The sequence below is a fragment of the Erithacus rubecula genome (assembly GCF_903797595.1).
Source record: "Erithacus rubecula genome assembly, chromosome: 5".
In the NCBI taxonomy this organism is placed as follows: domain Eukaryota; kingdom Metazoa; phylum Chordata; class Aves; order Passeriformes; family Muscicapidae; genus Erithacus; species Erithacus rubecula.
In genome coordinates this window covers 54,490,069-54,513,638 of record NC_136687.1, presented here as the reverse complement: position 1 = coordinate 54,513,638, position 23,570 = coordinate 54,490,069, and the positions used below count along the sequence as shown (strand labels likewise).

The 23,570-nt window shown below is 40.4% G+C and overlaps 1 protein-coding gene across 7 annotated transcripts in view; it reads right to left on the bottom strand.

Moving 5' to 3' along the window:
- Positions 1-23,570, bottom strand: part of ARHGAP24 (Rho GTPase activating protein 24) — a 234,974-nt gene that overhangs the window by 160,200 nt on the left and 51,204 nt on the right. Inside the window, exon 1 of one of the 7 annotated variants that reach the window (XM_079306513.1) lies at positions 17,241-17,661. The exons of 3 other annotated variants lie outside the window; for them this stretch is intronic. The gene's annotated coding sequence lies outside the window, so the exon portion shown is untranslated. Of the gene's footprint in view, positions 1-16,832; positions 17,065-17,236; positions 17,662-23,570 lie in introns of those variants that run through there. 3 more of the 7 variants (XM_079306516.1, XM_079306518.1, XM_079306514.1) reach the window with 3 other exon arrangements.

Genomic DNA, 23,570 nt, shown 5'->3' with positions numbered 1-23,570 from the left:
TTCATGTACTCTCAAATAAAGTCAGATGTTCATATGCCATGTATCTGCACAACCTCTGTTTCCAATGGAAGCCTGATCTCCACTTCAAAGGGAGGAAATTAGACAAAAGGGGAAAGAATGTACACCTCTCAGTACTGGAAGCCCCAAGAAACCCAAGACCAAAGGACTGAATCCATCACTTTCCCAACACCCCCAGGACAGACAAGGCTACAAGATGTTTAACTAAGAAAGAAATTGAAAGCACAAGCATTTGCAGTCCTTGGTCTCAGCCACCAGCACATGAACTTCAATCATTCTTTATTTTTTGAGTAGTTACAGCATAGCAAAAAACATTTCTGTACATCCACTGCTAATGTAACTTCTCCTTACAGATGTGAAAAGAACCAATTCCCTCCACCAAGTGTAGGTGGCTTTCTTGCTTTAACTGGTGCTGCAGGCAGGATTTATGTTTAGTTTCCCAGTGTTTAGTCTGTCCTCAAATATTAACATAACAGGGACCAAATCCAAAACATGAAAAGCAGAGTTAAGTCCCAGCTCCCCAGGGTTTTTTCCTCACCCATTCTAAAAGTACTTCTACAAATTACAAGTTATTTAATGATGAAGAAATTCTTCTTCTGGAGCTCCATCCTTTAGCACACAGCTTGACAGGAACTAGCTTTATCTGTAAGCTCTGCAGGACATAGTTTTGACACTTGGAAGCAGAAATAGATTTTTCATGAGATAGCTTGCTGTAGTACTTGCTGATTAATGAGAATTTTGTCCATCCATGATATGAGTTGATGCTTTAGTCCTTACACAAAATATGTTTGAAACTTCCCCAAAGGAGCAGTTATTTCTGCCTTCAGTGGCACAAAAAGCTTTTGAATAGCTTGAGAGTTCAACCATTACCACTGTATTTTCAATAACATATCCACTCTGATTTTTGAAGAGTGTCAAATATTTCTCATCAGACATATATACATTTCACTGGGACAATTCACATGACCAAAACACATCAACATAGCTAGTATTACTGATGTATCCATACAGACAATCCTGTTCACATTGAGACAGGTGTCAGACAGCTAAGGAAGAAATTGCATATGTTTATTTCCAAAATCCTTGAAAACTTCTGTAAATTGCTAACTCTTCCTCCTTCTCAACTCCAGTGACAATACAGATATGACTACATTCATCTGGAACCTCCAACAAAACTCACTGAAAAATACTGTCAGTTTTAAAGCTAAGTGCAAGACACAGAGATAAATCACAAGAACTGCTACTACTTAATTTCTATCACTATTACCAGATCTCTGTAGAGACCCTAGGCTTGATATTAATCAATGGTTTCTTCTGGCAGAGTGGGAAAATATACAATAAGCAGTCCCAATTTAAAAAAGAAAAAAAAAAGTCTTATTCCTTAAGCAAAATACACTTGCAATAATTCATGCTGTTATTTACAGCTTGTTGAACAACCCATAAAGCTTGAATAGATTATTTTTTCAAAACTATTTTAATAGTTTTATAGAGTGTTTTGGTAGGTTTGTTTTGGGAGGAGTTTTTTTAGTCATTCTAAAACCATTTTGAAAAACTAGTATGAGTAGAAATGAGGCCTGGGTTCATTTTCTGGATCCACCAACCTGCAGGTGGAAGAGGAATATGTGTGATTGATTTCAAAGCATCTCCTTTTTCCCTGTTCCCTCTTCAAACTGTTCTTTTGTAATTTCACCTCAATTAATTTTTTTCTGCTCGGAACTGGCAAAAGAACATTCCCTTTGTAAATATTTTTGTACAAGGGAAATAAATACATTCCCAGGAATCTAGCAGGCAGTGATTTGGTACTCCTCTTTCATCCCACTCAGTCACACAGCTTTTCCTGCACAAACAGCCATGCAGAGGATCCAAGCATAACACTGGCACAGCTGTGCTCAGCCCTTCCCAGCTCCACACCTGGCTCAACAGGGCAGAAATGTAAGAGAGGTGGGGATAAAACTCCACCCACCCCTCTCAAACAGTGGCAGGGAAGCTAAAACCAGTCCAGCTTCTGTCCCAGGAATGCATTTTATTGGCTGGTCCTGCAATAAAAGTGAGTACACAATTTTCCAGAAAATGGCACAACAGAAATTGAATAACAATATATAAAATAAAAGTAAATATATTTGTTGTGGCAATCACCTAGTAGTAAGTTTCTGTATGTGAATTACTGCCAAATCCAGGGACAAGCTCAAGTACACGTAAGTGCTTCTGAGAAGATGAGAAGCATCATTTTAAGACTGTTAAAAGTAGAATTATGACTATTCCTACTGAGCCTTAGCACATTGTCAAGAGTCCCCCTCACCTTTCTCAGGCTTTTCTCCTCTCAAACTTAAATCTTAGTCCTACTTTTCATTTAAACTCATCATTTCAGATCCATTCCATCATCCTCAAAGTGAACACACACTATATTATTTATTACATTAGTCTACAACAAGCTGTCAAAATCAAGCATGAAAAAGTGACACACTTAACAACATCTCCTCTGTGCAGGCAGAACTCAACTTCAACCCAGAGCAGATGCTGAGGGGAACCTGGCCATGTCCCTGTGTCACAGTTTATATGGAGCACTAAGCCACAATTTATCCTTTGAATTACTCAACTGTGAAAAACACAAAGTGAAAGGAAAAGAAGAAAACAGATGTTGTCACCACAGCTGATAGACAAAGGAAGCTCTAGACACATCTGGATATCATGAAAGCCAAATATTTTTAATATTACTTCCAATTTTTCTCTCTGGCAAATATGCATTAGATGTCCTAAACTCTAATCCCAAGTTATTTGAATTAGTTTAGAAATACACAAAAAAAAAAAAAAACCACCCACAGCCACCGGGGGGGAAAAAATGGGGGGAGGGAAGCAAATTTCTGCTGGAAAAAAACCCCATGATAAGCAGCACAGCATAGAATGGAAAAAAAAAATTCAGAAACAGTTCTAAGATTTCAACACAGCCTTTAAGAACAAAGCTGGTTTTATCATCTTTATTATGGTTCACTGGAGAATTTTATTTTTCCTGTAAGGAAGGAAGAACATAAGTAGCTCTCACAGCACCATGACATTTCCTGAGAGACTGCCAAGGATTTGGAGGTTTCTCAAAAGATATCTCAAGTCTGGGACCCAGGGACTATCCTGGCATAATTCAATTCATAGTCCATATTTCCAGAAGAACCTACCATTCAAGCAGCCCATTCAAGCTTAAATCTGAAAAGTAAAACCATAACTATCTGTACTAGTGTCCTTGCAGAAAAAAAAGTGGTAACTTGGAAGTGATGGAACAATTTGCAAAACTCAGATTACATCAAAACCAATATGAATTTTTCCTTCCTATCCTGAGGCAGTGAGGTGATTGCTCTTGAACAGACAGCTTGCCTTTAAGATTTATAAGACAATCTGATCCTCATGAGAACTGAAAAAAATCACATTTGAAGGACAGAATAAACAGAGAAGACACTGCAATGCTTAGCTATTTCTTGCAAGATTCACACTTGAAAAATACTATTTGTCTTCTCTGATAAAAATAGCCTGGAAGGAATACAGAATAAATATAAATGCTTTTTCTTCACTAAGTTCCCTAACAGTGGTAGTACATAACAAGCTATTTGCAAACTTGCTTTCCAATTCAATATGGAAAATAACACACCATATCAATATATCAATATATCAATATCTTCTTTACCAAGTTCTATTTTTCTCCACTGGAAACAGCAAAGACAGCTTGGCAGGCATTCAGGGAAGGGGAACAGAGATAAGCATTTGGTTGGACTGACACCCTGACAGCCAAGAACACAACACATTCCACAAATGTTGGATGGGTGCAAACAGCAAGGAGCAAAAACTACTTTAAGGGGGGGATGGCACATGTTGGCTCACTAAGGCAGACAAATCAGTGGCTCAAGAAATACATCAGGAGTACCACTGGCAGCAACAGAAACCAAAGTTACTTTCTCACAAGAAGCCTGAGTGAGCAAAAAGCCCCTTGTTCAGAGAAAGAAACAAGCACCACCTTTCTGCTGTGTGGCAAAAGCCTCCAAGATTCCAGTGAGGACTACTCCTGCATCAAATAATTTCTTTGGAGCCAGAAATTCATGTACACCATTCAACACAAATTCAGCTTGTCCGTGCTTAACACCTGCATCCAAATCTGTACTATAAAAGGCACCCTGAATACTCAAACATTTTTGCCATCCAGATGACAATTCCATAAATCCAAAGCTGATAGCAATAATTCAACAAACTGTCTCTCTAATTAAATCCACTCTATGGAAAGAGCCATCCCATTTTTATACTGTTTTCTATTACGACATCACCTACACTGTACAGGTCAAACCAAAAGATTTAAGCACATGAAGAAACCTGTGAATGTGTGATAGACAAAACAGCAGTAAAGAAAAGCATTTTTACCTCTCAACAATTAAAAAAATTTTATTCCATGAACTGCATGACTATTTGCAGGAAGTTTTCCTCTTTCCGTCTGCAGATTGTTACAAACAAGTGGAATTACCATAAATCTGTGTTGCACATTTTTCAACTCACTATTGACTCAATACCCAACTGAGATTATTTTACTCTCTTCACCTGATTCTTCTTTAATTGGTATGTAATGCCTTTTTTCTCAGTAATACTTCTTTTGCCCTTTTTATTTGATTCAGTAGATACTGAACACAATATAAATAGAAGCTTTCTTTAGGGAAAAATCACCTCAGCTACCAAAAGCCCAGAGCTGCGGATCTTCTGGTAATGAACCAGATCCCTCATGCAAAAAGAACACCAAGACAGTGTCAGCAACACTTCAGGTAACAACTTCAATACTAAGTCAAATGGTGACACCTTTTTTTTTTTTGAAAGAAAGATGTGTCAAGATATTTTGATAAAATAGTATGGCTCATAGAACTGCTGCCACCAACCTCTACAGCAGGTCAATGTGCTGAACAACACTAAGTCCAGTCCAAAAAAGTGCTGAAAGCACACAAGTATCCACACCTAAGTGTTCCCAGTTTTCTACACAGCAGCCACTGGGTCACTGGCAATTTTTAATAACCTGTGAAAGCAAACGTGGCAAAATCCTGCTACAGAGAGAGGACAGAAGGTGCTCAGTGGAAAAAGCCCATAAATCCACCACACACGAAAACAGATCCTAAACCTGCTAGTGAAATTCTGAGCCCTCCCCCGTGTTAAACCTGTGACAGCACATCACCTGACTGAACACACACAGTAACAAAAATAATTAATAATTGAGAAGTGACTGAACCATTCATAATGTACTTAATTTTTTTTTTTATGCTTAAGCCTATTTATGTGGCTTTTAAAACTTTGCACCACCATATCCTAATTGATAACAGGAAATTATGAATGGTGAATTGAAATAATGGGGGACCCAATTTCATCATTGCTCAAGAAAAAGCAGCAGTTTCAAGTTCACCATAACATTTAAGAAAATTCTCAAGGCACTAAACACTTAAGATCATTTGTAATCACTTTATTTAACTTTCCATTCCCCCATCCCACATGCTCAAATTAATGAAGTATTTCTGCAAAATACCACCCTGAACCATGCAGTGCTTTCTCAAGCTCTACAGCAAGACAAAATGCAGTATTTTGTATTTTGGTTGTGCTTGGTGTTTGTGATCAATAACACTGCACTATAGTGTCTGCTGACTGCAGAAAATTTATTTTCTTTCAAGGGAACACTTACAAACTGCCCACATTTAATATTTCCTTTCCATAAAGGCCTTAAAAATTTGAAAAGCAGTGTGGAGTCACACATTCATTCCACTAAATGACATTGAGCATGACAATTAACAAGCAGCAAATGCAGGAAGTGCCAGCTTGGCTAAGGTGAAGGGGAAAGACAGGAATTAATGAATTTCTACTGCCAAGGAGAGTCCTGCCCACCTTCAGCTCTGCAAATGACATGATTTATAGTTCTAAATTTTCATGTGTATAGACAACCAGAATAACAATTTTTAAAACAGTTCAACAGTGATACTTTTTGAGGAGGCAACTCAAAGTACCTTATTTTTCCTGTAATGTTTTCAAGACTCCACAATACATTTTCAACAGAGTTTTGTAGAACCCTATTCTTACACATTTTGCAAACAGCCACATTCATTTATCTCTCTGCAAATCAAGCTAATTTTACAAGATTTTCCCAGACTAAACTAGCATTGCCTGTGGCAGACCAAGGGGGGGACAAAAGATAAATTGGTAGAAAAACATTACAACTAGAAAATGAAGCACTTTTAGACTGTGCATAAGAATATACATAATGCTAAAATATATAATGATATGGCAACAAGAATCAATCACAAACACCTGAAAGTAATTTGTTAGCTGATGAAATGGTGCCAAGTCAAACAAAGAAGTTACAACTTACTCAAAAAGCCAAATTTAAGCCTAGATGCAACTAGCAGGAACTGGCAACAACAGATGTGGGACTGTTTTGAGGATCTCTAAGTCAAAGCAGCTCTGATGCATCTACAAACACACAACACATGCAACAAAAATCCCTGTCACCTTGTCCATTAATTTATTATCTGAAGAATACTATCAAGGTTATTCAATGCTGCCCTGTGCAAATGTCTAAAACCAAGGTCTTCTTCCCTTCTCCCCATTTCAGATGAAAGTACTTTGGTATTATTCCCCCATCTCTAGAACACCTACTATGAGAAATTTTTCCATACCTTATTTACTTATTCACAAAATTCATGTTTACAATGTAAAATAAACATTCTAGTGTTACAAAGGAGCCCAAAGGACTTAATAAGAGAGGCTACTTAATAGAAAAGCTTTTTTATTATTATTCCAAAGGTAATTAAAATTAAACTGAAAATTTCATTAACATTCATATGCTGTCATACAGTATATTAAACAGAGCCAGCATAAAATAATACTTGGACCACTCCAAGCCACCAGCAATTTTACTTGTGCTCCTTTGTCCCAGGATGGCAAATGAGTATCTTCTATCTTAGAATTCTGTAATCTTTTCATGACAGCTTGATCAATACCAACATTTTCACACAAGCTTTCAGCTAAACACTCATTTGTTTTGTAGAGGTGTTCCAGCACTACCACCACCAAAAATATGACAATTTAGAGCTTAAAAACATTTTCCAAAGAGCTGTGTTGAATTTTGATGGCTCGTTAAAGGGGGAAAATTACAGGATTGTGTCCCAACTTCCACAACACTTTACTTTTTCCTACTTTATTAGCCTCAAAAAAGAAAAAAAATGCAAATAACAGACTAGCCAAAAAAAATTTCTTTTTGTTCTACTTTCAATGAGTCTCAGAACAAACTATTTGCTCCTATCAGTTTCCAAGCAATCTGTCTAGGCATCCAAGTTTATCAACAAGAACCATTCAAGTCTCCTTGCTTTTAAACATACCCAAACTGAAAAGCTTGTTTAACTGGCTTATTAGGCTCCGTGATTGATTTCTTGACATTTCTAATAAATCATCTTTCTGGTTCTGTGGTAAGACTTCAACCCTTCATTGCTTGCAATCTATACAGCAGATGCCAAAAAAGCTGTGTTTTTAGTACATCTGAAAACACACAAAAAACTGCTTTTTCTACACCTTCAACAGCACACAGAGCTTGTTTCCCAGCTCAAGGTCTCATCCTATTTTTTAAGCACAGATACTAACTTCACATTCATCTACAGAGGATCTTCCTACCACCAGCTCCATACTAAATATGTTCCAAGCTAGCATCCAAGACTGCTGACAGTTTCAGACAGTATATGTTGAATATTGTCCATGGCATGACAGTACAGCAATCTCCCCATGCAAATCTGCTGTTTAATTTTCATGTTTCTAGGAAACTCCCCAGTACCTAAGGAAGCTCAGTAACACAGTAAAAAGTGTTCCATGACAGATGTAGATTTAACAAGAAGCATCACGTGAATTTTCTGAGTACAAGACTGCTTTTCATAAGATGCATACAAACCATCTCTCACCATGCACCTCTGCTCCTCAGCTAGAGAATGAGCCATATGAGTCAGCACAGAACATGACACTGTACACAGATTATTCTCTTTTAGGTACATGACAGGAAACTTGTCACACACACTATGGTCCAGAATGTGGCACCTCCACAACTCAGAAGAAAAATTAAAAACTTTTTCTCCAAGGAGAAAGTACAAAAAGAATAGCAATGTTCTTGCAGCTCAGAACCAAACCACTCATTGAACACACTGTTATCACAGTTACCATATTTTGTCCCCAAGAGCCACACTGGTATAGAAAGGTGTTGGATATTTTGTGGTATTGGAAAATAAATATGAATTAACTTAGGTTCACAACTGAGTGGTATCACAGGTCTCAGACACTGGCTTTTGGCTTATTTCTATACAATTCCTCCAGCCTAGACACTGAGCTTCAAGGCATAGGAAGGTACTCAGATCCTTAAAAAGGCACATCATAGTGCCACAAAGTGAGCTCAGTTACCAGAACTAACTTTTCCTCAGAAGTCTAAGCTTATGGGACAGAGGCTTGACCCAGGTGCGCATTTTGAGCAGGATAACCTCCTACAAAATCTCTTCAACTATGAACCCTTCCTTCCCCCTCCAAAAAGGCTGTAGGCTTGGTGCACAGCCCTTGCCAGACTAGAAATTATCTTCTTTCCTGGATATTTCCACCAGGTATTGTACAGTATTTTTTCACTCATTACTGGACTTAAATAATGCACAAAATACTGCATAGCTATATGTGGACTACCAATACCTATTATGTTGTTTTGGATAATCGACCATTTTATTCTAGCAGTCCCCATGAACGTAAAAAATGGTAAAACTCACGTTTCAGAGCCTTCCTGTGGGTGCTGGGAGACGAACATCTCCAAAGCAGTGTCCCAGGAGTGACACCATCAAACATGACACAAATGTCTGAAGTGAGTCAGAGAGAATTTAGGATTTTATTTCCAGTGCTGGCAGAGGATCACACCTATGCCCAACTCGCCTTTTGCACTTTCCCAGTTGCCAAGCAAGGTGTCAGGGCTGCATGAAGTGCACTGTACAGCAGTGCTGCAGAGAGGCTTAATCTTGTTAGGTGATAAACAGTCTTGTCACCAAACGTGCCACGTGCTGCACGCCCAACAGGCTGCTTTAGTCCTTTCCTGGTGTCAGCTGAGTGCACCAGGAGCTTTGAGCCCAGCTGACAGCAAGAGGCAGGAATTCAGCACATACTAAACAGGAGAACAGCCAAATGCAAGAGTGTGCATGAGAAACCACCAAGCTCCCCAGCTAACAGCATCATCCCTGCTCCTTCCCAGAAGAGCCTCTCTCCCCTCCTGCCTGGCAGAAGACAGCATTTGAAGGAACCAACTACTCCCATACAAAGAGCCATTGACCACTGCAAGGGACAGAGCCAACAACCCTTTGCCAGTGTGGTAAATCCTACCAGCAATACCAGCTGACCAATTCAGAGCTGAATCACCATGGCAAATGGCCATACTTGTAACACCAGTGCTAAAAACCAGGAAATTCTTCAAAAGCAGTGAAGCTCTTAAGAAAGAAAGAAGTGATGTCACTACCCCTGGAAGTGTTCAAGTAGTGACACTTAGATGTGGCACTTAGTGCTGTGGTTTAGTCAGCACAGTGGTTGGTGTTCAAAATTATCCTGGAGGTCTGTTCCAAACCAAACAGCTCCACGATTCTTTTAAATTAATTAACTGTTGACTCATTGCAGGACAGAATCATCACAGTGAAAATAATAAGGGTCCTACTATTGATGTTGATGTCAATTATATTTTTGTTCTGGCACATCATAGAATACTTGTAAAATATTCCCAGTTCAAAACTAGACTTATTTTTCCCAGCTGTCCACATATGACAAACAAGCAGGACAGCAAAGGATATCCCTACTCATTAAGTCCAATACCTAAAACCCAGTGCAAGCCAGCAACATAGTTACTTTCTGACAGAAAAAACACCATCAAAACAGTTATTTTAATAGTTCCCCTCTCCCCCACCCCAGCAGCCCCAAGGCTTCCCAGGAACTCCTTACTCTGTTAGAATTTTTTTCTTTCATCACAGCACACTCATAGACAGGCTACACCAATTTACTCCTTATCACCCCAAAACAGTTCTGCTCTCTCCCTGATGTTTACACACCTGACATACTTATGTGTAGAGTCTAAGGCTGCTTTCTCATTTACACAGAATGCACAAAGCCAGGTCCGAATTTCTCTGAAGAACAAGGACCTGAGCATGGCTGGTTAAGTTTAGGCAGCAGACATCACACACCTAGCATGCTACATGGAAAGCTAAACAACTCAAAAGCACCATGTCTTCTACACTCACAGTTATTTATTATTTTTCTTAGCTTTTCATTACTCAAAAACACTACTTACAACCTGTGCCTTCTTCGAGCTTCTTCCTGCTTATTCAGTTGTGACCCTCAAGAGAAAAACCCAATGTAACAAAGCTGCTGGCATCAAGACACATAGATTTCTATTTATACAAATGTATATTTGCCCAAGTATCATTTATTAAAGATTTCTGGGGGATGAGGTTAACTGATTCCAGTTTGAGCCCTGAACTCTCCTAGGAGGAGAAGGGGTTTCACCATCATACATCAAGTGTTCATAATGTTTTACATTTCAATTAATTCATTGACTTTTAAAGAATTTTTACTTAGGCTGTATTTAAAATAGCACCTTCAAAACTTTCCACTGTCAATATAACAGAATTAAATTTGCTTTTTTAAAGCAATGAACAAATGCATCTTACATATGCAGAGAGTTAGTCCTCAATCTTGTAATCAGTTATTGACTAGCGGGGAGGGGGGGATGTTTGTTACCTTGTTTTCATTCCAAAACTGCATTTTTAGCAACAGGGCAGAACCCTGTCACAAGTTTTCTGACCAGTATGTTTCCTATTCACTTCTAAAATAAGCAAATTAGACATTGAAGTTGGGTCCATTTGGGTTCCAGCAATGCTATTAAGATCCCAAATTACCTCAAGCAGATTCTTACTCTCAAAGTCTATTTGCAAAGCTTTCATTTTAGGACACTTCCATTCAGCTCTGCAGAGCCTAAGCAGGCTTTGGACTTGGCAAACAAAGTAAGAATTCACAATGATTTTGAAAGAACATAAATTACTATGTCCAAACTAAAAGGTATTGCATTTTCTCTCTTTCTCCAGGCAGGCTTTTTAACATTTCTGCCTCAGTTTGCTTACTTCTTAGGAGAAATTAAAAAAAAAAAAAAAAAAAAAAAAATCCGAGAAAGAAGAAACATCTGTGGGAACAGCTGCACAAATACTGCAACTGCCAGAGGAATTATTTCTTTCTAGCGTCCAGGATTTCTGGGTTTGTGTGTTGCAAGAACACTTAGTAGTGGATAACCACAGTGACTATCCACACATCTGACACACAATTCTGATCTCCATCACGGATAACAGGCAAGAGCTCAACACCAGCCCACCACAGACATACAAACACACAGGGAAAACAACCAGAAACCCAAAACAAAGGAACTGTCTAGAGGCTAAACAAAAAAGCTTGTACAGCAAGCAGGCTGCTTGCTCCAACTTCTGGACAAAATTCCATGGTAGCTAGTTTATAATTACTAGCAAATGTACAGCACAGCTTTTCCCTTTATCGTTATCTCACCTTTAACAACACTAAGACCCCAAATTACTCAGAACTCTTTCCAAGACAACACTCTGAAATACGGCAATGATGTCATTAAATAAATAAGATTTCCAGAAGTCTGTCTTCATCTCCTAGATACATGTCTGTGTCCACATACTTTTCTTTGAACAGCAGCAATCTGTTATGCTCCAACAGGACAGATTAAAAAATTAGTTTTTTCATGTTATGTGCTGTATACTGATAATTGCACAATTCTTACTTCTCAGTCCATGCTCAAGTAGGTAAGATGAATATGATTAAAACTCCATTACACTAATAATCAACTAAATTAAAGTCACTATTTCTAAATACACACAGCAACAAGATCGTGAAGCTACTGTACAATGCACAGTTTTGTTTGTGAATTACTGATATGTTTTTCCCCTCCAAAATACTGAAAGAATTGTCAACCAATACAGCCATGGAGGGAAGTCACATCATCCAGCTGATCCACACAGCAGGATTTGAAGAATGAGAAGCCAAGTTAATTGCCTGTAGCCTCTGCATCATTTTTCTTTCTCAAGAAAGTCAAGAGGGCCTTAAGCATACTTTAAGTCACCCTTGACTGTAGCACTCTCCCATTTACTCAACAATCATTTAGCACACTGGGATTGCTGCAGCACAGCAGCACTTGAACTTCTTCATCTTCACCTCTAGAGTCAGCTGTCAGGCTGGGTACAGAGATGAAGCCTTACTTGACCAAGCTCCAGCAGGCTTCAGGGGGTCTCTGCTCCACTTCAATTGATGTGACTACTGTTACTCATTCTCTAAAGACTCATCCTGTAAGACCATGCTTACACTCCTGCAGTACTGCCTGGAAACAAAACAGTGATGAATCTTGATTTTTAAAGATCACAATTTGCTTGGCACCAGCAGCTCTTATTCTTCCTTGTATCCACACACTCCTAGCTGAAGAAGGCAGCCCTGCATAATCTGCTGTGGTTATTCAGCTCCTTTTCAACAAGCCACAGACAGAATATCAGATCTTTTTTCCCCTCCATGTAAGTAACACTAAAAGGACAGAGGGTCAGAACTGAACAAATGGAAGGCTACAGTGGGACGAGAAAAAGCCCATCCAGCCCAGCATCCCATATCCAACTCTGACTGAAGTAGAATCTCAGGGAAACAGGATAGCTACAAAAAGCAAGCAGCAATACTTTGGGCTAGCTATCCATTAACACTGGGTTTTCCTTTCACTAACCCCTACACTGCAAGTACTTATTAATTACACCTTAGATCTTGTGCACAATATTACCTCCTTTCATTTTTTTGGAACCTGCCACCATCACTCCTGCACGCACTCTGGGACTTCTGAAAAATAAGGGAGGAAGAAGTAGTCTCTGTTCACCCTTTTCCTGCCACTTGTCAGTGAATTTTTCTCAGCCATCTCATCTCCAGGCTGAAAAGTTCCCTCCTGCAGCACTGTTTCTGCACAGAAGCTGTGCCGTCCTTGACCATTCTTTTCATCCTTTTTAAGACCTTTTCCAGCTTCAGCTGCCAATTACTAGAACCCACCTCCCCTGATGTCACCTCTATCCTCCTCCATGATTTTCTTCTCACAGCACAGCATGTGGCAGCTGGGGGAAGTCAAAGATACAGCTGGAAAAGCAGCTGATGGAAAATCCAGGATGCTGTTGCCAGAGCTGAGGTCGAGTCAACCAAGCAAGGATTAACTGGAAGGCTACTTTTTCTGTCTGCTGCAGGAGCACTCTGCCTGGACCTGGGAGGCAGAAAGATCCCTCTAGACAGCACTAAGTGGGAGAACCAAACATGCTTTTTCTCTGATTGGTGTGGTCTGGGCCAAAATGTGTTGGCTATTTCCCTGTTTTGAAAGGAGGCAAATTGCTGGGTTTTACTAACACTTCATGATTGTTCAATTTGATAGCCAAGAGTATCAGTCCACTTAAATTTTAAGTTCTGTTTTCTTTTCTAACAAATTGCTACTCTAAAAGCAAAGGTAAATGTGGGGAAAGAACCATGGGAATGCATGACTACTTCTTGGAAGTAACACACATGAAAAATGTCTTTGTTAAAAAGCTACTAATCATAATTGCCATTACAGAAAATAACACAAAACTCAATTTGGAAAATGAAAGGTAGTCCATGACCAACTATACACATTACCAAGGAATTCAACACGTGCTGAGGTTTGTCTCATTGAGAGAGACACAAAAGCCCCTCCAAACTAACAAGTACAACAGTGAACAACAGAAGTTTGCTCAAGTTAAAAGCACTGGGCTCTTGTGTTCCTGCAAGACCTCTGGCTTGATGGTGCATGACATTTTCATTAGAAAAGCCCAATGAAACTAGAGCTGAGCCAAGCAGACAAAATTAATTCAGATTAACAGATTAATTCATTTAACAGATAAATCAAAGACCATGACCGTAAACAGAAGAAAACACCACACTGCAGGTGGCTTCCAGTCTCCAAGCAACTACCTTATTTTGCAGTGTAACCACTGACTTGGAAAAATGATGAAAAAAAAGACCATGACTGCAAAGTTACGCAGGTGACAAATACCAAAGAAGCTGTTAATTACAAAGAGGAAAGGCCACCGACAGCCTGTCTGTCTGCCTGTGCACCAGTCTGTGTCTCCTTGCTCAGCAGGTGCTCAAACTGGGAAGAACTGATGGTACCTGAGAGCATCTTCTCTGGAAACCATCTTTAAAATGTTGGAATGGAGAAAGAGAAAAGAAAATAGAGAAACTGTATTTTTCACTTTTTTTAAAAGAGAAGATGAAGAATAAAATAGTAACTCTATCCAAATCTTTCTCTAGAGAAGGCTGCTAAACACAAAGAGCTAATAAGAATCAGAGCTAACAAAGTTGGCAGTCAAAAACATGCAATAAAGCTGACTGATAATAATTACACCAAATGAATATACTGGAGAGTCTATCAAATTACTTTGCTGGCAAAACAGGGTATTCTTCACAACTAAATGATCTAGCTTATAATGGAAGCTAATCAAGGACCATTATGGTTTATTCTGGATCCATATTCAATTAAATACAAGATCAATTTACAGCTTCACTCCTGTCCTTGCCATACCCACTTGGATCACCCAAATGTAACTGGCAAAAAGGTGAAGCAGAAGAAAAGTCAGGAAATGTACAAGAAGCTGCTATGCTACTAAAGCTGAAGTATATCCATCTTTGAGATGCTTGATAGTTTTATGTATTTTTCAGTGCTTTCAATTAAAAAAATGAAACTTAATCAAGATTTTTCTAAATAAAGTCAGGCAGCAACTATAAAAAACAATTCTAACTTAAAATTCTCGCTTCAGCATAATAACAGCAACCAACACACTAAATCCTACCTCTTAAAGCCTTACATGAAGGAAGAGAACCTAAACTGGAAATCTGGCCTCTATTGCCTTTTTAAGTTTCTATCTCTCCCAAGACTGGCAGCAGAGCAGCAAATGTCATTAAAAGCTGTGTGTTTCCTTATCATCCAACACTATCAGCCACTCACCTTAAGTGTCCAACATAACAGAATACCAAGTTCCAGACTTGGAACTGTTCCAGATATACTCCTGCCATGTTTTTCTTGATTAACAACACCAAGAGAAGACAAGCTTTTGTTTTTCTGCCTGGCTGAAAGCTAACAAACATTCACTCTCAAAACTGTGTAAAACACAAATGCCACTCCAATATGATGAAATAACACACTCAGTTCCAGCAGATTCTAAAATAAAAACTGTATCAAGCATTCCCTCTGTCCAACAGAGAAAAACAGTTAATAGCTCCAGGAATGAAACATACTTCCAAAGGCCATCAGATCACAATAAACACAAAAAAGTCTACACAGAAGACATTTAAAGTTAGCAGATGCAAATCACTTCAAACTACCCACCATGAATTTCAACTCTTTCTTCCACCTGGTGTATTTAAAAAAAAAAAAAAAAAAAAAAAAACAACCACCAAGATTTTGAATCAAGCAGCAAGACAGGCTTGTGTGCTACAGCTGCACATGGAGGTCACAGGGGTTTTAATTCAGGCTGCTTCTGAAGATACGCCCTTATCAGAACTTCAAACTATTACCTAGTCCATTTCTTAAAGGCATCTTAATCTCTTTATAAACTCCATCTTCAGAAAAATTAACCTAGTTATAGAGCCACTAGTAGAAGTGATCTTCATGAACCAGTCTGCAAACACAGAGAGGCACATGTCAAAGGAACAATTCTCAGCCTCCTCTCACCTGGCCCCAGCAGCACATCACCTTTCAGCACCAAGAAGTCATGCCTTCCACACAGAATGATGTTTTCAGTTGATTTTTTACTTAATTACCATCTTGTTTTCCAGGGTGGTGGTTTTTTGTTGTTGTTTGTTTTGTTTGATTTGGTATTTTTGGGATGGGTACCCCATTTATCCCAAACTACACCTAGTTAGTTTCATTAATGAAAGCCAAGTGAAGAGCAGGAGAAAAAAAAATGCAGCTGAGAGACAGGACAACAATCAAAGAAGAGGCAGTCTAATAACTTTAGATACCATGCACAAAGGAACAAGCTCTAAGCACATTTATTTTTAACTTTAAGTCACTCTATCACGTACTAGAAGATGCTTTTTGCAGTAGCTAAACCTGCCACAACATGAAAATTTCATGGAATTGGAAGCAAGCACTTGACTTCCAATCCTTCCTTCTCTCTACCTCTGCCTGTAACTCCGCACATCTTTTGTTACCATGAGATTCCACTTAAATGATTTTTAGCTAGGACAAGATACTTGGCTCTTTGTACTGCCCACTCCCTTAATTCTTACTTACCTCGGGAGGAATCCTGAATGTACAGGAGTTACTGTCACCTCCTAGGTACAGAACTACTGTGCAAGAGAGGAACTTGAAACATCTTAATACCTGCTGATCTCAGAGTTACCATCATCCTCTCCCAGCAATCATACCACTCCACAGACAATTCAGATTGATATTAGATAAATTCTGTGTTGTGAAGTCACTGTGCTACACAGGAAATTTGTTTTCTTATTTCTGCCTATTCAGGACAAAGGTACCCATCTTAAAAAAAAAACCAAAAAACCCAACAACAACCCTGCTGTTTGCTTCCAGTCATCTGTTGCAAAAATTTCTTTAACATCACCAAACATTAATTATTTAGTACTCTCCACCCTGCTGAAAGAAAACTCCCAAACTGACAACACACATGCATAGTACTGCAAAGGAAGATAGAGACAAGTATTACCTTCAATTTCCTTCCCAGTGAAGGAAAAAGACAACTACTCCTTTACGTTAAAATGAAATCCATCCAGTGGCTCTAAAAATCCACGGAAGACTAATCACAAAGGAGTTAGGGAAAGTCCTCATTTCAAAATGTGTCCCAAGGAGGGACAAATCCTGCTACGGTCACTTATGCGGAAAGAGGAAGATTTTAGGACGATCATGCCAGCCCGCAGAGCGCACAAAGCGCTTTGACTCCCGTGCAGTCAACAAGTGCCCGATGACGCAGGCTCAGCCCGGACCCCCGGCAGGAGAACGCGGACCCCGCTGGGAAGCACTGGCACAGAAGGAGCGGAGCTGCCTGCACAGACACACCGACAGACAGACAGACACACAGCCGGAGCCCAGCCGGGCCCGCAGCCGCGGTACTCACCCGGCGCTGCCCGCCCTCACGCAGGGCCGCCCCGCTCCCCCATGCACACTCCGCCAGCTGACGGCAGCCCGGCTGCGCTCGCTGAAATAAACCTCGCAAGTTTCTCCTCCTGCCCCCTCCCTCCGCCGCTCCGGCGACCTGTGCGCGGGCGGGGCCGCCACCATGCCCCGGGGGCCGCGGCGGCGTGCGAGGGTGATGGATAATGTGCGATGTGCTGGGCGCTCGCCGGCCGAGGGGCCGGGGCGGCCTCGCCGGGCCAGCCCCCGGGTTTCGGGTTTCACGGGCAGCCGGCAGCCGGAGGAACGCGCCTGCCTTGCCGCATCCCCTGGGAATGGCAGCGCCGGGACACCGCCGGGAGCCGTGCCGGGCTCCCCGCTGTCCCTAAGCCCGCCACGCTCCCAGGCGACACAGGACAGCCAGATCCTGCGCAGAGTTCTGCCGCCCCCTCTGCCTTCGCCTTTGTGCCTGGGATGCGGCTTGAGTCGGCTGAACGCACTGCGAGCGGCCCGACCCATCCACCTCCAGCCGCACTCTGCAGCTCAGCCTGGCTTAACTCACCCTAAGAAAGACTCGGGGTTTTACCCATCGCCTCTGTAAACCAGCACAGCTCATCCGTCCTTGGGGTTTTACCCATCCGTAGACCCGCACAACGAGGGTCCAAAGGCCGAGCTCTGGCTCGAGTGCCCAGCAGAAATCAGGGAATTAGGATGGAAGCTGTGTCAGGGTTTTGGGAGCTGCTGTCCCCTCCCGGATTGGCAGGAGTGATGCCTGCTCCCGGGTGACTCAGGAATCATCAGGCTGCACTCTGCTTTTCTCCATACTCAGAGAATGACATGTAACCTCTGTCCTCCCTCCCACCCCACCGCAGTATTGGTTTTTGGGGGAAAGAACCTCTCTCGGAAAATCCTAGATGCTGCATTTCCCCGTTTCTTCTTTCAGATCCTCGTCATGAGACAAAAAAAGAAGTTTCTAACTCGATACCACAATGAGTTCATAAGAAAAGAAATTACTAATAATGATATTTGAAGATGGTACAACATCACATTTTGAAGCCCAAGGAGGGTTCAGCCTACTGTGCACACTAATAAGATCATTCACTTTTTCAGCTGTACATACCAGGCACGTGGTGTTCTCTAATGACTGGAGCTGAAAGGTCTGTAGAAGCTAGAAGAAGATTTTGCATGAGAATCTCAGCATCTGATGAGTGCAGCTTGGACAGATATAGCCACACTCCCATTGACTTCCCTCCCATACTCATTTCTCACAATTCTGTGTTTGCTGGTTCCAGCTCCACCCAATGTGAAAGCACTAAAAAATCCCCAGTACCACAAGAATAGGGTACAACCTTTCAAAAGCAATCAGTTTTCTGGTTTATTCCTCAGATTTATGAGGTTTCTCAATACATGAGGTCTGAAGAATATTTACTTATATTAGTAGCAGAAGACAAACATGTCATAGCTTGCAGAAGTGATAAATGGGATACCACTGCCCTGTAGAAGCTTCTACTTTTAACAGTAAAATAATAATGTACCTAGTTATCCATGCTGAATCAAACCTCAGAGCTCTGTCTCTCACTAATGATGCAGGAAGGGTTGTGGCCTGCAGCAGTCAGCCCAGATATCCATACATTTATAAAGGAGAATACCCAAGGCACTTTCCTCAGCTTCCCAGCATTTCATGAGGTAGCCAGCCAGAAAAGTGAACTAAACAAGCCATTAAGTATGAGGGCTGGTCCCTGCTTCTGCCTCTGGAAGAGAAATCCACAGAGATAAAGCAAGGAGGAGGCAGAGCAAACTCATTGCTGTGATCTCCCTGCCAAATGGAGAGATTTGACCAACAGAGGTCCTCTGGATCCTCTGGATGTGGAACAGCATGCTGCATCTGGAACTGCATGCTGCACCCCACCAAAATTCAGCTTCTCCCAGGAGCCATACCAATTTGAAGAAACCCCTGAGTCTTGCTGACTCTCTGCCAATGTAATTTTTAAAGAATAAACAGGGTATATCATACATGGCTGCTCAGGAAGAGAAAATAAATGTGCACAGACTTTAGATGGTGAGGAGCACAGAATGAAACACATGCACAGCAGGATACCTATGCTGGCCTTCAGTTTGCTTGGTTGCCAAATTCAGGCTCAGAGGGAGAACAGCCAGAATGACACACTAGAGGAAACATTTTTTTAGTGGGCTGGAAAGCCTTCCACCAGCAAGGACCATGCCTGCTCTGTTTAGGTGCTTGTATGTATGGCAGCCTCACTTTATGCATCACAGTTATCAACACTATTAAAAATTTAACCCAGGCACTTCTGTAACTTTTCTCTCTGTAGTTCTGTGCCTTTATCTGAACAACAGCCATATTAAGACACAAGACCTCTTGTTTAAATTATAGGAAATTACTATTCTGTTACTGTGCTGTTCTCCTAAGAAAGGAGTAACCCCAGGGAAATTTCCAGCTACCGCAGGAGAGTGGTACAATGCACTTCCTAAGCACAGGGACACACAGGAAGCAAGCTGGAGGGCAAACTGGAACTGCTGGCTGCAGCACTGGGTAAACACAGACCCCTTGGTGCTGTGCCAGACCTGCTCATGCACAACAGGCAGCTCACAGCCTTGTGCCCACAACACAGGTGCTTTCAAGTCCTTGAGCAACTGCACATGTGAAATCTGGCTATCAATACAAAATTACAAACTATAACAATGAGGAGACCCTTTGTAATCAGCTTTCCTTTCTTACTTGGCTTATGGGTGATGACTGGCTCCTGTTCTGTTTGTGGTTTGCTAGCTGATTCTAAAGTTGAGGTTTAGAGCATAAACCAGTTCATATCTGCAGTTTTATGAGCATTAAAATCCTTCAGCCTGAGCTGTCTTTTTTACATGTGCATCATCAATACACAGTCATTCATTAGCTATGTCAGGGGAAAAAAGCAGTAGTAACAGGCCTGTAACTGGAAACAGCTTATCCAACAGGCAATACACAATTAAGGCAAAGAAAAGCCTGTTTTGTTGCCAGCAGCTACCAGCTCATGTCAGAACTTCTATCTAATTTCTTAGATACCAAACCTAAGACTGAGACACTTTGAAGACTTGACCTTTGCATGACAGGGAACTAAGATTTTCAATCTTTGCCTCTGGAAGAACAACACGTGGTTTTTGCCAGAATATTTAATGACAAAAACTAGAAACACTTTACCAAACAATCAAACAGGAAGGAAAAAATCTGCATTTGCCACAGACAGTTTGGCCCTGCTCAGGCATGGAACATTCTTGACAAGCATTTCCAAAGGTAATCCCCCTGCTCTGGGCAAACATGTTCCTAAGGCAAGTATCCATATAAACATCAATATACACAGTCTTTCTAACACAACTTCTCTGCAGACATCTATGCAGTCTGGTGAGCAAAGTGGGCAAAAGTCTAAGCAAGCAGGAAAAAAAACACTTTTTTTTTCCATGTAACTAAACTCAGAAGGCATCTGCTGCCCCTTCAGATTGTTGTATAGTACCAAGAGAGAAGACTCTACTAAATTCACTTTACATTGTTCTTCTCATCCTATTCTCACTGGTTATGTTCTTCAATAGAAGAAGCTAGACAGTCACTTCCTATTCTCATTTTCATGAAATCAATTCATCTTATCATTAACTCACAGACAAACTCTGTCTTATTCCCCCAGTGCCTGAATTATTTTGGAAGAGGCAGTATTTTTTCTATGTTTTATGCTAGTGTTTTAACTTTTGTTGGATATTTTTGAGTACTGGTTCACCACTATTTCCTTTATACAGTAGTACAGCTGACAATAAGGAAAGAACTGGAATTTCAAATAGCAAGTGTCATCAAAATTTAAGGCCACAAGGTAGAAAACACAACTACAGCTCATTGAATAAATATACTTCTCTATCTTTAGTCTTCAGCAGGAAAAACACAAGCCACACTCAGAATTAAGGGACAGCACCCAGAAGAGTGGCTTAAATCTGTACTGTTTCCCTAGGGACAGATTCTGCAAGATGTTTCAGAAATGAGTAAAGCTGCTGACACTAACAGCCATAAAGTACAGACATGCAAGTGCTCAGAGACAGGGCCAAAACCTGAAATGTTGAAAATGGTTTGAAAAGTGTTAAATTCTTCCTTCCACATACAGGAAACTTCTACTCAAAGTTATCAAGAATGTTTGAATAATTTCTGGGTCTTCAAATCTATCAAACTGTCTGACTAGGAATCATTTTATCTCAAATAACCCATGGGCATCCTGCCACTTACATATCCACTTCCCCCAAATGCAGCAAACTGTTCCTTACCAGTTTGTAGATTTTTCTGCTTTACCTGTCTTGTAACTCCATCTCTGTGCTTGGCATCTGAACCTCACATATGATAGCTGCACTCAGTAACAATTTCTAGCTACATGTTCTGTTTTCCAGTTTGGGTAACTGGGACTAATGTAGGACTCTTAAGATGTGTGTGTCATACATCAAATCCCAAGAAACTATGATAACACTGATTTTTTTTTTTTAAAGGCTTTTCATCACTTTTTCTTTCTGTACAAGTGCTCAGAGTAACATTGTATTTAGGTTGGATGTCAGTATTCAGCAGAGAATTTCTCCTCCTCTTATAAGAGTCCAAATAATTTTATCTGGTCTACTTCCTTCAAGTTCAGATTGTTGAGTCTAGAGTTGTACTAAAATTATTATGAAAAACAAAACAAGGTTATTCTGGACACACAGAAGGAAGCTGATTCCACTGTGTCCTGATTGAGGAAAAGAGTCACCCATGTAATATGTCCTTCAAATTATACAAATTCCTTAGAACTGAGAAAGCATTAGAAGGCACAGAATAGAGCTTCAGCAGATAAAATGATGATAAAGTGTGGCAAAGGGAGGCAGAAATGTAGGAACAAGACAACCAAGATCAGGACCATCAACACAAGGCTTTAAAACTAATGTTTTTGTTAAAGCACTCAGTCACTACAAGACTTGACTCTTTCACAAGGCTGTTGCCAGGATCTCAGATTAGATTACACCACTTGGCTTTGACTTCCTAAACATCTTCCAGTTTTTCTCCAAGATTACTTTGGAATTAGCTCTTACTAGTATAAACATACTATTCTTTCTCAGCTATAAAACAAATTTCATTTAGACTCACAGGACAGGCAGAAGGTAACTGACCTCATGTCTTTGGTCACAAGCACAAAACACAAGCAAATGTATCCTTACCTGCTGCCATTCCTTGTAGGAAAAAATAAAAACCCTTCCTAGTGTAGTCATTCCATCACTGAATCTTGACTTACTATTATAGGGCACAGCAAATTCTGAATCCTATTTGCACAGGACAGTTTAGAATGGAAAGTTTTACTTCTATTCCTTTCTATATGGAGAGTAGAACCCTCAAATATACAAATACAATGTGTTTGCTTCCAAATTTGACAAAGGACATTTTGCAGAGTACTTGCTGCCATGCAAAAATAACGTTGGGTATTTTTAAAATAAGTTTTAAAAACCCAAATAATGGGATCTTCCTCAAAGCTGAAATTCACATGGAATTAAAGGGATTTTTCCCTGTACCTCTTGGGAACACTGACATTGCAGAATAAGATTTCTCCTCCTTAAAAATTAACATTTACACTTATATTCTGCAATACACTACAAAAAAAATCCTTGTCTATTTAGCAGCTGGAGCAGCCAAGATGAAATTAGCAAGCCCAAAAATACTGGGTGTCAGGGTTAATTTCTGGTGATACACTTAAAATGCATATGCACAAGAATGCAAGCAGATGCAGACTCTGAGCAACTTCACTTTCATAAGCAGCATAGCAGCAGCTGAAGTAGAAAGCTGGTAGAAAAAAAAGCAGTAGGAAAAAAACCCCAAGCCCTAAGAACTCAGAGGAGTTCACCATTGGCCAAGCAATCTTCTCAAGTCACTAAGAAGTGGATGTTTCTCATCAGGAGTAAACAGGAGCTCCTGTTTACATGGAAAACCAGAAACAGCCACTCTGTAAAGCAGCAGTAAATTTACAAGGGAAAACAGCAGCCCACAGAGAACCTGGAATAATACACAGGGATAACTGTATCAAATGTGATAAATTTAACAGTTAAGGCAGCAGATAAAGAATTCAGAAAATCCTAAACAATGAATTTATGTGCTACTGTCTCTGTGCTTTGCAATTCAATGATTTCTAACAAGATGTCTGCACAGTCTGACAGGACACTCAGTCACATTTCAAGGAGAAACATGAAAACACCACAGAGCACATCCTCCTCAGGTGACTGTGTTCTCCTTCCTATGCTTTCTTACAACAAAAAGCTTTATAAAATGTACAGGTCCAGTTATTGCACGAGGCACAAT